Genomic DNA, 17,366 nt, shown 5'->3' on the forward strand with positions numbered 1-17,366 from the left:
ATCTCGCTTCATGCAAGTCGGCGTTCAATCCCTGACCGTCCAAGTGGTTGGGCACCATTCCTTTCTTTTCGTCCCATCCCAAATCCTTATCCTGATCCCTTCCCAGTGCTATATAGTCGGAATGGCTTGGCGCTTTCTGCTTATAGTTGCCCCCCCCCCCCCAAGCCACTTGGATAATTATCTAGATATTTGTGATTGTCTGAAAGCATATTACAGTTCCAATGATAGTCTGTTTGAAATCTGGCAAGTGAATCTTTGTTCTAAACGGAGAATATTCTCTAGTTCTAACCTTATTATATTATAAATCACTGGGATGACAAGACCACACATCAGAAGATGATGAGACGACGACGTTTCGGTCCGTGCTGGACCATTATCACGTCGATTGATATTGGTCCAGGACGGACCGAAACATGGTCGTGTCATCGTGTTGTGGTGTGTTGTTGGGTCATATCTTCAGCCACGTTATTGTGACTCGTCGTCTGCATAAAGCGATGGGTTCAAATATAAAAAGTCTATGCTTAATTCGTTTTCTTTGAAACGGTCTAAAGATTTTTTGTAAAGGAATTTCTATAGGATACTCAAATAGTTTTTTTAATTTCACGTTTCACATATTTGGGAATAATACACCATATTCATATAGCCAAACAGCGAAAACTAACCTAACCTAACCTAAACTTAACTCAAGCTAACCTAACGTAATCCAAACCTAGCCTAACCTAACCTAATCTTAACCTAATCTAACGATGCATATAGGGGTAGATAAAAGCACTAATTACATAATGGTTTTTAAGTTATTACCCCCATGGCACCTCCTCCCCAGGGGGGTAGAAATAGCCTAAGCTACTCTATCCCTTTGAGATGTATTTCTTGCTTATCTCAATAAACATACTTGAACTTGAACCTCCTCCCTGAAGACTGGTTAAGGAGTACTCACCTAGTTGTGGTTGGGGGGGGGGGGTTGAGCTCTGGCTCTTTGGTCCCGTTCTTGGGTGACCCCTCCGGGAAGTGGCGCCACCCCACCACCTGGCTGCTACAGAGAGTGTTCTTATAGCTGTAGCCCCGTTGTTGTGAAGACATTGTGTGTTGCTGATTAGATGCGCACACTCCCCCACTCCCCCCTCCCCCCCCCCCCCCGTCTCAGACAAGGGCTCCCAGGCAACGTCAGAACTGTGTTAATTATCACAGACGTAATGAGTCTACAATGGCTGATGATAAAACGTAATTATGTATGATGTATTACAACTGTTATCTTAATTAATATATATATATATATATATATATATATATATATATATATATATATATATATATATATATATATATATATATAATATGCAAGTTTTGTATTTTGTTGTATTATTATTGTAAAATATTTTAATGGTCTCTTGTCACAGGAAGTAATTACAATAAGGTGATTATGCTCGTATTTAACTATGGGTGTAATTATGTTGTAAATTAAACAGCAAATGTTAATTGGCTTTTGCAGAACCCCGTGAAACAAGCAATGTGCACGTGTACTGACCTAGTTGTGCTTGCGGGGGTTAAGCTTCGGCTCTTGGGTCCCGCTTCTCAACACTTAAACAACTGCTGTACAGGTTCCTGAGCATATTGAGCTTTATCATAACTATATACACCGTTTCACAAGTATATATGATAGAGCCCAATGGGCTCATGAATCAGTAAGTCAGTTGATTGACGGTTGAGAAGCGGGACCAAAGAACCGAAGCTCAAGCCCAGGTGATCCTGGAGTTCGGTGTAGTGTAATCCCTAATTAGGCGATTACACAAAGGTTCAGTTGCCAGTTTACAAGTAGACTATTATTGGAGCCGTAATATGCTTTCACACCGTCACAAATGTGTAGTAACTCTGCAGGTAGTGGTAGAGGGGGGTGGGGGCTTGCATGTAGTTACTTGGCCCTGAGGGACGCCCTAGTGAGTGTGTAGGTCATGTTGCACATGGCAGGCCTCATCAAATGTGCACACAGCTTGGTCTGTCCCAGCAACCAGGAGGCCTGGTCGACGACCGGGCCGCGGAGACGTTAAGCCCCGGAAGCACCTCAAGGTAGGCGTATCCCTACATCGTGGTCACACCTCTGTACAACCCAACTCTTAACATCAACTGTTACAATTACTTGCAGTATATAATGTAATTACATTACAATATTCCTCCATGCCACAAATTACAGAAGTTTCTGCTAAAATGCCACCATAGAGTTTATGCAAGAGTTATAATCGTAATTAGAAACGCCCGTATTATTATATTAATTTAATGTAGTGGACCCCATACCCTTCCTGTGAGTCATAGTGGACCCCATATCCATCCTGTGAGTCGTAATGGATCCCATACCCTTCCTGTGAGTCATTGTGGACCCCATACCCTTCCTATGAGTGGTAGTGGACCCCATACCCATCCCGTGAGTCATAGTGGACCCCATACCCATCCTGTGAGTCATAGTGTACCCCATACCCATCCTATGAGTCATAGTGGACCCCATACCCATCCTATGAGTCATAGTGGACCCCATACCCTTCCTGTGAATGTACAAAAACATAAGGGAGAAGTGAGCCTTTGACTGCAATGTATAATAAATCACTACAGTGTAGCACTAGTGACATTCTTCAGCTGTATCACACTCTTGTGAAGCGCCGTTTAGATTATACACTTAAGATTTGGTCGCCGTACTGTAGAATGAACACAATTTCACTCGAACGCGCTCGTCGAAGAGTGACCAGTTAAACCCACTGTTTGTCATCCAGTCAACTAACAACCAGAGTTTAAGTGTTGTGATTGACACAACAGGGCCAGAGTGCTCTCACAACTCTACAACACGCACCAATGTGTCTATGTAAGGAGTGGGGGAATAAAACGCCTCTAATGAATTCCTTGTTTTATTTACAAAATAAAAAAAGGTTTCCGGATATAGATTCAGTCTTGTGGTACACACTATCTGGGCCTCCCGGTACACACCATCAGGGCCTCCCGGTACACCACTATCAGGGGTCTCCCGGTACACCACTATCAGGGTCTCCCGGTACACACCATCAGGGCCTCCCGGTACACCACTATCAGGGGTCTCCCGGTACACCACTATCAGGGTCTCCCGGTACACACCATCAGGGCCTCCCGGTACACCAATATCAGGGTCTCCCGGTACACACTATCAGGGTCTCCCGGTAAACACCATCAGGGCCTCCCGGTACACACTATCAGGGTCTCCCGGTACACACCATCAGGGCCTCCCGGTACACACTATCAGGGTCTCCCGGTACACACCATCAGGGCCTCCCGGTACACACCATCAGAGCCTCCCGGTACACACCATCAGAGCCTCCCGGTACACACCATCAGGGCCTCCCGGTACACACCATCAGAGCCTCCCGGTACACACCATCAGAGCCTCCCGGTACACACCATCAGGGCCTCCCGGTACACACCATCAGAGCCTCCCGGTACACACCATCAGAGCCTCCCGGTACACACCATCAGGGCCTCCCGGTACACACCATCAGGGCCTCCCGGTACACACCATCAGGGCCTCCCGGTACACACCATCAGAGCCTCCCGGTACACACCATCAGGGCCTCCCGGTACACACCATCAGGGCCTCCCGGTACACACCATCAGAGCCTCCCGGTACACACCATCAGGGCCTCCCGGTACACACCATCAGGGCCTCCCGGTACACACCATCAGAGCCTCCCGGTACACACTATCAGAGCCTCCCGGTACACACCATCAGGGCCTCCCGGTACACACCATCAGGGCCTCCCGGTACACACCATCAGGGCCTCCCGGTACACCACTATCAGGGCCTCCCGGTACACACCATCAGGGCCTCCCGGTACACACTATCAGGGCCTCCCGGTACACACCATCAGGGCCTCCCGGTACACACCATCAGGGCCTCCCGGTACACACCATCAGGGTCTCCCGGTACACAAGGTGATTCACTTCAGTGTGAAGTAATAATTATACAAACATAATGGTGACACAACCATTACTGTATACATGTATCACCACAACACGCTGTGTAGTGATACATTATCTTCATTCATTCAAATTAAATATATTCGAAATTGTATCGCGCGCGCATGCATGCGCACGCACACACACTCACAAGTCCATACCTAGTTAAACACAAGATAAAGTTAGAGGAGATTCAGCGGTATGCCACCAGGCTCGTCCCGGAACTGAGAGGTATGAGCTACGAGGAAAGGTTAAAGGACCTGAACCTCACATCCCTGGAAAACAGAAGAGTAAGGGGAGACATGATAACCACCTACAAAATTCTCAGGGGAATTGACAGGGTGGATAAAGACAAACTCTTCAGCACGGGTGGGACGCGAACAAGGGGACAAAGGTGAAAACTTAGTACCCAGATGAGCCACAGAGACGTTAGAAAGAATTTTTTCAGTGTCAGAGTAGTTAATAAATGGAATGCACTAGGAAGAGATGTGGTGGAGGCTGACTCCATACACAGTTTCAAATGTAGATATGATAGAGCCCAGTAGGCTCAGGAATCTGTACATCAGTTGATTGACAGTTAAGAGGCGGGACCAAAGAAACAAAGCTCAACCCCCGCTAGCACAATTAGGTAAATTAGAGGGACCAGAGTTCGATCCCCGCAGCCGGCGGAAAAACAAATGGGCAGAGTTTCCTCCATCCTGATGCTCCTATTACCTAGCAGTAAATAGGTACCTGGTAGTTAGACAGCTGCTACGGGCTGCTTCCTAGATGTGTGTGTGGGGGGGGGGGATATAGTAGTTAGTAACAGCTGAGAGGCGGGGCCGAAAGAGTAGAGCTCAACCCCTCGCAAGCACAACTAGGTGAATACACACCCACCCACAAAATCATACAAGATTCTGAGAGGAATTGGAAAAATGGAGGACAGCCTCTTTAAAGTGGTAGAAATCAGGACAAAAAGACATAAGTGGAAACTGGAAACAAAAATGATCCGAAGAAATGTAATTAAATTGTCGTACCATGTACTGGTGGTCAGCAAGTGTAATGTACTGAAGGAAGAAGTTATGGAAGCCACCTCCATCCACAACTTTAAGATGAGATTCGACATAGAATTCGAATGTATTTTTTTTAATTAGAGCGCAACAGGTGCAGCAAGTTTAGTAGGTGGAGAATTAATTTAAAGTAGGTAGGCGGAGCAGTAATTATAAGTATGTGATTACCAAAAGAAGGTGCCACCATGTCCGGGGACATTCAAAAGGACTAAACATCACTCAGGATGTCAATAGGAGAATAAAAGGACGTTTGAAGTGATGCTGAATAAACTCCTTAATAACCAGGTAACACGCCGTAGCCAAGTCACTCCCCGGCTGACTTGCCACAAACGCCCAGCTACCGCCACCAAGAGTAACACACCCCCAGCGGTACAAACCTCCCACCCACCTGCCACCTGGACTGTATAACCACACTCCCATCACACATCCCCCAACCACTCCCACATATTCAACACGCTGTTCTACTGCCACGTCAGAGAAGACCGAAATAATCTCATCCCAGACGTAAAGATCCAACCAACATACAACATAACCCATCTTAAACTAACCTATTCCTTATACACACTAACCCCATGTTACTTAATGTATTCCTTACCCTACCTTAATCTACCCTAACCTATCAGAATTGCGACTAGCTCCCAAACACATTTCAACTCGCAAACTCATTGTCTTGACTAAACCACACACTTTCCTGCTAAACCCGTCCTCTTACAAATAACGTCGCTTTTCGCTCGTATGAGCCAAAAATTGCTCATAGTACTAGAAAATGGAAATTTATTTTCCAAATGAAATTGACCCAAAACAGCAAGTTTTACGTCTTCTGGTAGGTTACGAGGGCAGCAAGTCCTAAAGTTTCAAGTCATAAAAACTGTTAATATAAAGTGTCTCCTAACCTAACAGACTAAGCCAGAGAACCCAAAACAAAAAACGAGACAGTACGTAACTCGCGAGCCGCTTCCATTTTCTAGTACGACAATTTGTTACCGTAGTGCGCTTTCTTTTTAATAGGACGGGTTGAGGCTACATCAACATGTAGCGAGTTATACTCGCTACAAACACGACTCCTCACCTTTGCCATCCCGAGTCATTTAATATTTTCATTCATATGTTTATTTTTGTCTTTATCCTCATACAGACAGACGACTTTGGTAACTTTCAACCTGTGCCAAGTTATGAGCACTGATGCGCCACTGTGAGTGCCGCATCACCGCCACTTGTGCACCACGAGCGTAGCTCTCATCCTGTAACTACACTTAGGTAATTACTCACCGGGAGGAAACACCTTCATGCAAACTGCACGTATCGCAAAGAAGAAGAAAGGACATGAGGCTAGTGATATCAAAGGTATCAGATTAGCCAATGATTATCAAGGGATAAGCATCATGGAGAGACATTAAGAAAGCAATACTTAAGATCATCCTGAAAATTAGGTCCTTCTTACAATTTACATCTGAATTTAGCCGTTTGCCCGTATGGCCGAAAATGGACGTAATTTGAAAATTGAAAATTAAAATAAATTTGGCATTTTTTTCCAAAACAGCAAGTTAAGGGTCCTCTGGTAGGTTAGGAGGGCAAGAAATTTATAACGGTTCAAAACGTCATGAAAAACATTAATTGAAAGTTTCCTCTCCTAACCTTACCGAGGAAGCCAGAAGACTTAACAGAAAACGCGACAGTACATCACTTTCGTGAACAGATTTAATTTTCAAATTACGTCCATTTTTGGCCATAGCGCGCACCAGCGGTAAGCCACGGTATTTTTACGAGGACGGGTTGCAACCACCACCTATTACGATGGTAGGAGGAAGGTTAAGGCTCACCTTTAAGAATGCGCATTCATCCTGGAATGAATGACTGGTAGTAATCCAAATATGAGGGTCACTACAGCCGGGTTCGTGCTCAACGCACAATCGAGAATTCCGGGTTCGAATCCTAGGCGGGACAGAAATGGTTGGACACATTTCCTTTAACCTAATGACCCTGCTCACCTAGTAGTAAGTAGGTACTTGGAGGAGTTAGTCAGCTTGTTGTAGGGTTGCATCCTGGACGGGGTCAGTGATTCGACCTGAGGGACAGGGGGGGGGGGATACGTTGGGGATACGTTGATAGAAAGCCTAACGTATATCTATACACTCTGGCTTCATGTCTCCCGACACAGTGAATTATTATTACTATTATATCATCCCTTTTCGAAAAATGGGAGAAGAAATGGCCCCCTTAGGGGGGGGGGAGAGGTTGTCAACAATTAACTCCAATGTAGCTGGGAACCCAGCAAAATTCTACCGCCTTAAATCTGCAAGCTAGAGATAAGAAGCGGCCAGTATTGAAATTTGGCAACCATGGGATGCATATGGCTAAAAAAAAAAAAAAAAAAAAAAAAAGACTCCAAATAATAATAAAAAAACGAAAAACACACAAAATTGAATAAAGTTCCAGTGTAAAAATGGTATTCTGGGGAGCGGGGCACGACATGCCTCTGATAAGTCAAAACACAAGTCTTAGCTGTAGAGAACTTGAAGCCATGATTAGTGGCCGAGGACAACATATTATCGATCACAAGTTGGAGCTGGCGTTAAGGGGAAGAGGAGTCATCACTATAACAGCAGTGAGGTTGACATTTCTTTCCTTCTAAGGGACTGAAGAGATTTGAATACTATTTGATCACCAGTTAGGGAGCTGGTAAAATCTCCAATACTAATATTAGCAAAGTTTCATTCAGCAAAACGGACTTCTTTAGAGCTTTCAAATTCTTACATACAGTAGCTCGGTGCTAAAAATAGTTTGCCAAAAAGCAACATATATTCTACAGGTACGAGGAAAGAACACCAAGAATGAGAAGAGGCTTTGTTATTTATAGAATTTTACTTCTGGAAATTAGAAGTTTTCTTTACACTTTAGCTTTAAGAGATTGTTCTTGTGTACAATTCTCATAGGACTTGGAATTTGCTTGGTAATTTTCTTTCATATTTATGCAACAGACTGGTTAGCTTTTACAGTTAAGTTTTGCGGTGCCCATATGGAACACATCCTTTCTAGGTTCTCTGGAATGAGTATCTAGAGTTCTGCAATTACTTTACCTGGTCTCATAATCTATTCCAAGTTTCTTAGTGCTTGCTAAACATGTGCCAGGAACTAAGGAAACAACAATTGGGAACACAACATACCCAGTCATCATGGAGAAAATTTCACGAAGTATTGCATTGGGGAGGAGTTGGATTATACTCGACATCGCTTGACTTTTATTATTACTGTACCAAGGTTTGAAGGTTTCTTGTATCAAAAGGAGGTGGATGTATGCAAACATAAATAATGGCATATCGTTGACATTCTAAAAACCAGCGTTGAAAGCAATGAAACGCCATTTTCCATGCGAGACCCAGAGCTATACCGAGCTGATGTGTATATATATTAGACCGTGGCAGTAGTCAATCGATGGAGTTCTAGCCTACCGGGGACCATGAGCCAGAACCTGGCCCCCTCAGAGAGGCACGAGGAGCAATTGTGTCTATATATAAAAACGAAGTATTGAACGGGGTGAGAATAGTTTGAGCTACCTCATCCCTTTGTGTGTATTTTACCTCAATAAACTTTATTTCAATTTCAATGGCTAATAGACACCCCCATGTTGATGGAAGCAGTCTATGTGTGACATCTACCAGGTTAGGCACCCAGAACGGTGGGAATCCCAAAACAAACTACAGCTGGTTAAAAATTGCAACTCGAAAGCAGAACTCCCCAATTAGATAAAAAGCACCAACCATGACGTCGCCACAGCCGCTGTCTACGCTGCTCCCCTCCTCCCTGGGAGGGGGATTGGAGGGGGGGGAGGGAGCAGACCTCCCGTGCAGGCTACCCAACCCTAGTTCAGAGGTGGAATATAAAAAAAAAATGAAAACCGCCGACCGGAGGTAGGGATTCCGGAAGACTCCGGGTCTCGCCCAGAAAATGGCGATCTATTACATTCAACGCTAGTTTTCTGTGGAGAGCCCCTTTGCTCACCGGAGCTACCTAAAAAAAGATAAAGGAAACAAGGGACTTACTCGGGAAGCAGCCACCACTCGCTCCTCAACTCGAAGTCGAGACAACTGGCTGCAACCTGCGACCTAAGGCTATACACGTCAGAGAAGGACCAGGAACATTAACGAGGTCCCATGCGGCCAGGGCCCTGTTCGACCTCCAAAAACCCTATGCCCGAATGTCAGCCCAGGACATATTACCAAAACCAGCAGCCAAAAGCCGCGAACTTACGAATGACATGGGCACGGAGAAAGACCGCAGGCTGGCTGGACCGAATAATCCTGCAGACGACCTGGGAGACCTGCACCCTAGAACAGGGAAAAAGGGAAACCGGATGAATCCAAAGCACGTCCCCTGCCACAGAGGCTATGGCGAGCAAGTAACAGTGAAGAGCCACAACCAGACACAAAACATGATGCACCTCCGGCTGAACCAACCAAGCATCAACAACCCAAGGACCCCTCCGGAAAGCAGCAGTCTCATTCTTCACCAAAAAAAGTAGACAGCTGCAAACAAACAAACCGACCACCAGGACCGAAAGAGCAGAAACCCCTGCGCCGGAGAGCATGAAGCTCCCCGACCCGACCCCCAAGAGGCCAATGTCAACAAGAAAAGATCCTTAGAAAAACAGTCCTGAAACAAAAAGGCCACTACAAACCGAGGAAAAGAGAAAAAAAGAGAGCAACGACCAGGATGGCTCAGGCGTGCATGAGCCATCCTGGCTCATGAGAGTTTCGACTGGAGGCGAAACAACGCCTGAGAAAGCTTGCGGAATGGAGCAGAAATGACATCCACCCCGAACGCAAGCTGAAGCAGCTCCACTAGCGAAGTCACCTGATCACTTTACAAGTGGTGATAAACCCGCCTCAAAAAGATCAGAAGCGAAGATCGAACCAGCCATGTACCGGACCGGACAGATCTGCTGAAAGAGGCTGAGCCGCAGGAAGACCCTCGGGTTCGGCCACCGAGCAAGCAGCGCCTGAAACCAAGGCTAGGCTGGCCACCAAGGGGCCAACAGGACTACTCTCCACTGGTAAGTCTCCAAGTGAGCCAGGACCTGGAGAAGTAACCAAACCGGGAAGAAGAGGTACAGGTAACCCCACCAGTCCAGCAGAAAGACATCGACAACGACGGCTTCGCAGTTGGGGAAGGACACCGCATATACCAAAAGATGCCTCGAAGAGATCCACCTCTGAGCGCCTGAACGTCCGGCAGTCGACGGAACGAGTCAGTGTCAACTGTCCATTCCGTGGATAGGGGAACAAACCAGGACAGGCTGTCCGCCAGGACATTGGACGCTCCCTGGGTATGAACCACCGGGAGGGTCAAACCTCGAGATAGATACTTAAATATCTATGCTGGTCTTCAAATGCTTTTCTTGCTGCTTCATTCAGTGTTATTCCTGTGAGACTTGATGCCGAGCAGAGGTGCCCCTTTTTATGTTTTATGGAGATTCTTAACAACCTCCACTGTGTTCTTACTGTTATTACATGTGTAGGATTGTAATTCCCACCCTTCAGATAACTAAGTATATTAGGGAAGGTACAGTAGTAAACCTCATTGTGCACATCCAATTCTTGTTTTATAACTGTTAATGTTTCTATTACTGTACGTTTAAAGTGTTTTGCAAATCACTGTTCTATCATAAAAAGATAAAATAGGGTTGCATTATAATTTATATTGTTACTATAATGATACTGAAACAATTTTGCCTGCAGAGCAACAAGCTAGCCACCTTTGAAATCTTTAAACATTTTACAATAATACACCCATTTATATTCAATTTCTTTTTTTTTCAGGGTTTTGTTCCTAAATGACTGCTCTACTGTATGGTAAAGGTAAGTAATAACATTAAAAAAAAAAAAAATTCACAACGGATGCCACAGAACAAATTTCGAGTTTTTCCTACTCCATGATGGGTTAATATACATTATAAGTTGCAGCAGAAAATTACCACTATATTCCCATAAAGATCAGCACAAACATGTGAGTGCAGACATACGGTATTTCAGAGTGCTCCAGCATATGAAGCCCACCCTTCACATCATAAGTTACACCCTCCTGTGATTTCAAGTCTACATTACGTTATTTAATGATACTGATATAAGTCATCAATTCATAATTTTTTTTAAATCTATTTGGATGGTGCATATTGCACCAACATGAGCAGAAACAACATTCTTTTTAAATGTTCTAGAGCTTTTCTTATCGGGTTTATCCTGCCTACCCTCATTGCTAATTACAAATGATAATTCAGTATTTGTAATCAATTTGTGATTGCAATAAACTGATTACTGCAGTATTATTGATCAACTTCCCTCCCTCATCTTATTAGTCCCACTCCCCCCTTCTTTTTTTATATTTCACATGCATTCATCAGTGCCCTCAATTTCAACATTCTGTAAGATACTGTATCAAAATACTGACAACAATTTAAAACTACCCTTCACAAGGCTTTAGCTCTAGAACTCCACTCATTGTGTTGTTATAGCTCTTATCAACATAGTTAATATGCCACATATCTAAACACTATCCTATTAATTTTTAATTTCTTGCAATTTCCTATTCAAGGTGTTTTATTCTAAAAAATAAATTGCAATCTGCAAATGAAAGACACAGGAACCTCGTAACATTTGCACATTTAAATTTTTTTTTCTGTAAGATTCAAGGCAAGGTTATATTTAAGTATTACAATGTCTCGTGGTGAAGTGGTAAGACGCTCGTCTGGAGTTTTGCAAGCACTTTGGCCTGGGTTTGTATCCTAGCTGGGGGAGGATTGACTGCATGCCAATCCTTAACTGTAGCCTCTGTTTACCCAACAGTGATTGGGTACCTGGTTGTTAAACGATTTCGCAGAGGCGTATTCTGGGGAACATAGGATTAAGGACATGCCCGAAATGCTACACGTACCAGTGGCTGTACAAGAATGTAAGAACTCTTGTATATATAATAAATAACAAATAAATAAAAACTCATTTATTTGATGAGTTTATTATTTGCAATGAACTGTGTTCATTTACTAAGGTACAATCATGTTAATAGGATAAAGCTGGATCCATTTGTGTGCCAGAGCCTTCACATGGCCAGTTAACTGGATTTCACACCTATCTAGGTGTTAAGCAGACATGTTGCACTTTAATTATGAAGCTCTAAAAATACACAAGCACAGTTTGGACAGAGCTTGTTAGAGAACCAATCAAAGTATTGAAAGACCAATACAACTGAGACCTTGGTCCAACAGGCTATTGCTTGGAGCAGTCCTCAGGCCCACATATCACTACAGCCTGGTTGGTCCAGCACTTCTTGCAGAAAACTATCCCGCTTTTTCTTGAAGACTTCCTATTTAGTTTTGGCAGTATTTCTTATACTTGCTGGGAGATTACTGAACAACCTGATATTCAGACTGTTTTCTGATTGTGCCTATGACACTTTAATTCTTCACTGGCTCGATTCTGCATTTCCTTCCATATAGTTGACTCCAGTATGGTGTTTTACTGTGCAAATTTGTGAACTGGCCATCTAGTATTTTCTATGTACATGTATACATGTACCTTTGGTACCTTTCTCGTCTCTTTTCTGGCGAGTACATATTAAGAGCTTTGAGACAATCCCAATAGTTTAGATGCTTTATCATATCTATGTATGCTGTGTATGTTCTCTATATTCCCTCACTTTCAGAGCTCTTTCCTGCTCTGAAGGGGCAAGTGAGTACCAAGCAGTACTCAAGGCAGGACAGCACAAATGATTTGAATAGTACAATATTAGCAATTGTGATGGGATCCCTGGATTTGAAGGTTCTCATAATCCATCCTATTATTTTTCTAGGTGACGCTATATTTGCTTGGTTATGTTCCCTAAACGTTAGAGTTGTCGTATATCATTACTCCCAGATCCTTTACATGTTGCTGTCATCAATGTACTTTTTGCTTTGCATCTACAGTATACTCTAAGAACACTTGCATACATTTTGATACCAAATTTGTAGTTTATAGCCCAAAAGACAACTTGGAAAACATAAGAATATAAATATTTCACACGTCACTACGCAGGGCCTTGAGAGGGCTGAAACGTTTATGGTCAGGTGCATGGCATGGGGGTAGACCATCAAAGTGTTAACATACTTTGACATACGAATCACAAATTCACCCCAGGCCTTTTGAGCCATAGTCACAAAGAGTGCTTACCCACTACTGCACTTAAGGTGGGCAGAAAACACAATGCAATCAATAATGCAGCATTTTTCAACCTTTATACCCTTGAAATAATTACAGGCCATACGTTAGATAAATACACAGATTTCATAGTCGAGTGAAAGAATGCAGTTTCTGTTTTTACTCTTCACACTAGTCAAATAAGAAAAATTAAAGACAAAAATTATTAAAAAATACATTTGCACCTGATTAGAATTATCCTATTTATCACTATTTCTCGTGTAACCCCTAATATCTTGGGACCCTGGTTGAAAAACACTGCATTAACGTAACAAACTACGTACAGTAGTATGCGTCACTGCACTTGTATACTGTTATACAGTGCCAACTTGTATGCTGAGACACAATGTATATTGACATGAAATATTTGTAAAACATAACAGGTGCCACAAAATGTAACTCCTTTATCAAAGGCTTTGTTCAGTTCTTTTTATCCATTTTGCTGCTCCACTGTTTATACACACATGTACTACTTTTATACTGACATACAGTACTTGTACACTCACACTTGGTATTGATATACCAATATGCAATACTTGTATACAATATTGTCAAGTACAACTTGTAAAGTGACTAGCAATACTGTACTTGTATATTGACAAGTAGTACATATACACTGACAAGTAATACTTATACACTGACACACAGTACTTTACTTTTATACTGTACTAGTACACAGTACAATACTGTACTTGTACACAGACAAACTCAAAAACAAAATTAAACTATTGCCACATAACTTGTAACTTTGACTTGTGTACACTTATAGCAATTAACATGCACTCAGAGAAAATTATCAAGCTAATGCATCACTGTATAGTTGCTCTAAACCATACTGGAGTCTGCACGTTAGAGATATAAAACAGAGTATGACCCATAAGACCTACTCAGAAAGTTACAGGCAAAGCACTGCTCTTTATACAAGTAAAACAAACAAGGCATATCAACAAGAAACAACCCCCGGGTACCAATACACCTGATGCCACCAAATGGCAGCCTAGGCCACCTGGGGTTATCTTATCTTGAGGTTATCTTGAGATAATTTCGGGGCTTTAGTGTCCCCGCGGCCCAGTCCTTGACCAGGCCTCCACCCCCAGGAAGCAGCCCGTGACAGCTCACTAACACCCAGGTACCTATTTTACTGCTAGGTAACAGGGGCATAGGGTGAAAGAAACTCTGCCCATTGTTTCTCGCCGTTGCCTGGGATTGTGATCCAGGACCACAGGATCACAAGTCCAGCGTGCTGTCCGCTCGGCCGACCGACTCCTTTACTGGCGAGCTATGCAACTTCCTCTTCAGCTCTCTGGAATCCCCCTAAATCCTACAGAAAAGGGACAACAGGGCCAAAACTGAGAGCCACGGTGGGCTGTCCAGAAATTATAGTTTCAATGCATTATGGAACAATGTTTTCTAGACAACCCCTGGAAAAGAAAACAATTAATTAGAAAAACAAAGATGGTAAGGACTAGGGCTCAAGGAAATGAGGCCAAGTAGAGTGGACAAGGAATATCTAACAGGTAATAAGTGGCCAACATCCTCATGACCGCTCAGAAAATCCAAGCCTGGATATTGGACATGAACACAGTAGCAAAGAAAGCTGCCAAAGCAGCATACTTCCACTCATCATGAATGCATGGATAAATATCAGTTGACTGAAACAAACAATCCTGCAGATGACCTGGGAGAGCAGAGCCTTGAAAGGAATCAAAGATGAAGGGTTAATATAATGAACGTCCACCTGAGAAACATGAGTAGTGTGTAAGTATAACTGCACAGTGATACAGCACAGAGTGTATGATGCATCCCCAGCTGAAAAAGATAAGCATCAATGTGCATAAGACCCCTCCAAAAGTTGGACCTCTCCTCCTTTCCCTGGAAATGCATTAGACCAAAAATGAAGAGAATAATCACGAAGATAATGAAAAATCAAAGGAACAAAACAACATACACCCAGTGAAGGGATGTGAAGCTCACTTAGTGTGACTGCCATAAGCCATAGCCTACAAAAATGCTGCACTGAACAAGCATTCAAGATACAAAAAATGAGGGTAAGACAAAAACCAGTGTTGAATGTAATGAAACACCACTTTCTTGGGGGGAAAAAGGGGTACCTAAGTGCCTCCCTGTTATCAACCTCACCGAGATAGCTAAACACGCACATATCAGCCCTATGAGTCTTTAATAGCCTACTGGAAACCAGAGGTTAAAACCTGGCCCCCCTCTTCACTGAGGCACAGGAAGCAAGGGATTCTAGATCAGTCACTAGAGAAATACCCATTATAAAAGAAGCGAAGCAAACACAGACAACTGTAAAGTTAACAGAAACTAAATAAAGCACCAAGTAACTGCAAATGATTCACCAAGTAATTAGGTAGTTATCCATGCATTCACCCCTTCTAGTTGCTGCTGGCTGCCACCAGGTGGCAGCAGCACCACAAGAGCTGCCCAATGTCAACAATGACCAGTCCAAAGCCTAGGAAAAGAGCAATGTATGCACCTGGTAGAGAGGAAGGGTCCAGGGAGTCACCAAGGTCCTCCCTACTCTAGAAAAAGATGCTTCATTACATTCAGTGTTGATTTTCTGGAGGGATGAACAGTGGCTTCTTAGTTGCAAACTCCCGCTTCCGAGAAGAACATAAAGATTCCCAACCATACAACTGAAAGCCTTGAAAAAGGTATCATGGAACAAAAGAGCAATTGAGAACCGAGGAGATGAAAGAACACCAATACAGAAGTGAGATGGCTCAGGAGAAAGAGCAGGCTGGATGTAAGAAATGCATGAAAACTCACAAAATGGCACCAAGGAAGTATCAACAATAAAACCAACAAAAACGGCTCTACCAAGGTCAAATGACGAGATATGACAGTATTTGGCAGAAGATGGTGAGCAACAAAGGATAGGTCTACCAGAACCAAAAGATGAAAAACAATGAAGAGATAAAGATGAAGCCTATTTAGCAAAAAAAGGCAGAAAGAATAAAAGGAGACCTCATACTGCTGCCTGGATGAAAGATGCAGGTGGGAAACCGAGAGGTCAGTCACCTCATCAGAAACTCCAGATACGTAGATTGGAGTACCTTGAACCAGTAAGATGTACCTCGAACATCTCCAGATTGTGTGTCCAAAAACATTAAAATTTATTAAAAAAATCTCCAAGTAGCAAAGTCTGGCTTAAAAGTGAGTGGAGGATCCACCACTAGCCAACCTAAATAAGGTAAACAATCCTCCTGGCCGCACAGGAACTGGGTGTTCTGATCAAACTATACAGCAAGAGATGTGTCAGGAACAAGAGGGCATTGCTGTCGAACCAAGCACCTAACCCCATCAAGATGATGGTGAAAGGTGTGAGGAGTAACAGAAAAGAAAAATTTATTTAACTCAACCCAAGCATGATCCAGGCAGTAACGTAAGGCTTCCAACATGTCAGGATCAGGTGTAGCACATAGCTAATTTCTACTCTTCATCAACAGGCCTTACTTGATAACAAAGTCCCAAGCACTACCTGAAAATGGTGTTGGCTTAAAGGCAGGACTGTCGCTCTACCGTCTAGCCCAACCACTTGGGCTGGATGGTAGAGCGACGGTCTCGCTCCCGACCGTCCGTCTAAGTGGTTGGGCACCATTCCTTTCCCCCCGTCCCATCCCAAATCCTTATCCAGACCCCTTCCAAGTGCTTTATAGTCGTAATGGCTTGACGCTTTCCCCATGATAATTCATGTCCATGTTCAAAGGTAACTGGCCCATACAGAAGGAACCCAAAGCAGCAAGGCAACGAGGAGAACAAGTAAAATGCAAGTTGGTATCAAGGAAGTTAACCCTGAACAAAAGCAGACAGCTAAATAACAAGCTAGAGAACAATCAACGTGGGTGGCTTTTATACACAATCATGAATCAATAGAAATAATCAAAATAAAGAAAAGCCATGAGCATTACTCAAGGTTTGATGGAATGTCAACACTACTTATTTGTATACACATATTGTTTGGTCCCATCATGGTCTTTGCTTCTTATGGTAGTACCACTCTCACGAGCTGGGTAGCTGGCCGAGACACCTGCTGGTGGTTGAGCGAGTTGGTGCAGGGCTCGTTTTACATGCTACTATACATTGCTAGACATATATC

At 43.4% G+C, this 17,366-nt stretch overlaps 1 long non-coding RNA gene across 1 annotated transcript in view; it reads left to right on the forward strand.

The window, feature by feature from the left end:
- Positions 1-10,874, forward strand: part of LOC138359597 (uncharacterized) — an 87,014-nt gene extending 76,140 nt beyond the window's left edge. Inside the window, exon 3 of the long non-coding RNA XR_011225968.1 lies at positions 10,835-10,874. This is a non-coding gene — a long non-coding RNA (uncharacterized lncRNA). The remainder of the gene's footprint in view (positions 1-10,834) is intronic.
- Positions 10,875-17,366: the final 6,492 nt, after the last annotated feature.

Source organism: Procambarus clarkii, chromosome 92 (assembly GCF_040958095.1).
Source record: "Procambarus clarkii isolate CNS0578487 chromosome 92, FALCON_Pclarkii_2.0, whole genome shotgun sequence".
In the NCBI taxonomy this organism is placed as follows: domain Eukaryota; kingdom Metazoa; phylum Arthropoda; class Malacostraca; order Decapoda; family Cambaridae; genus Procambarus; species Procambarus clarkii.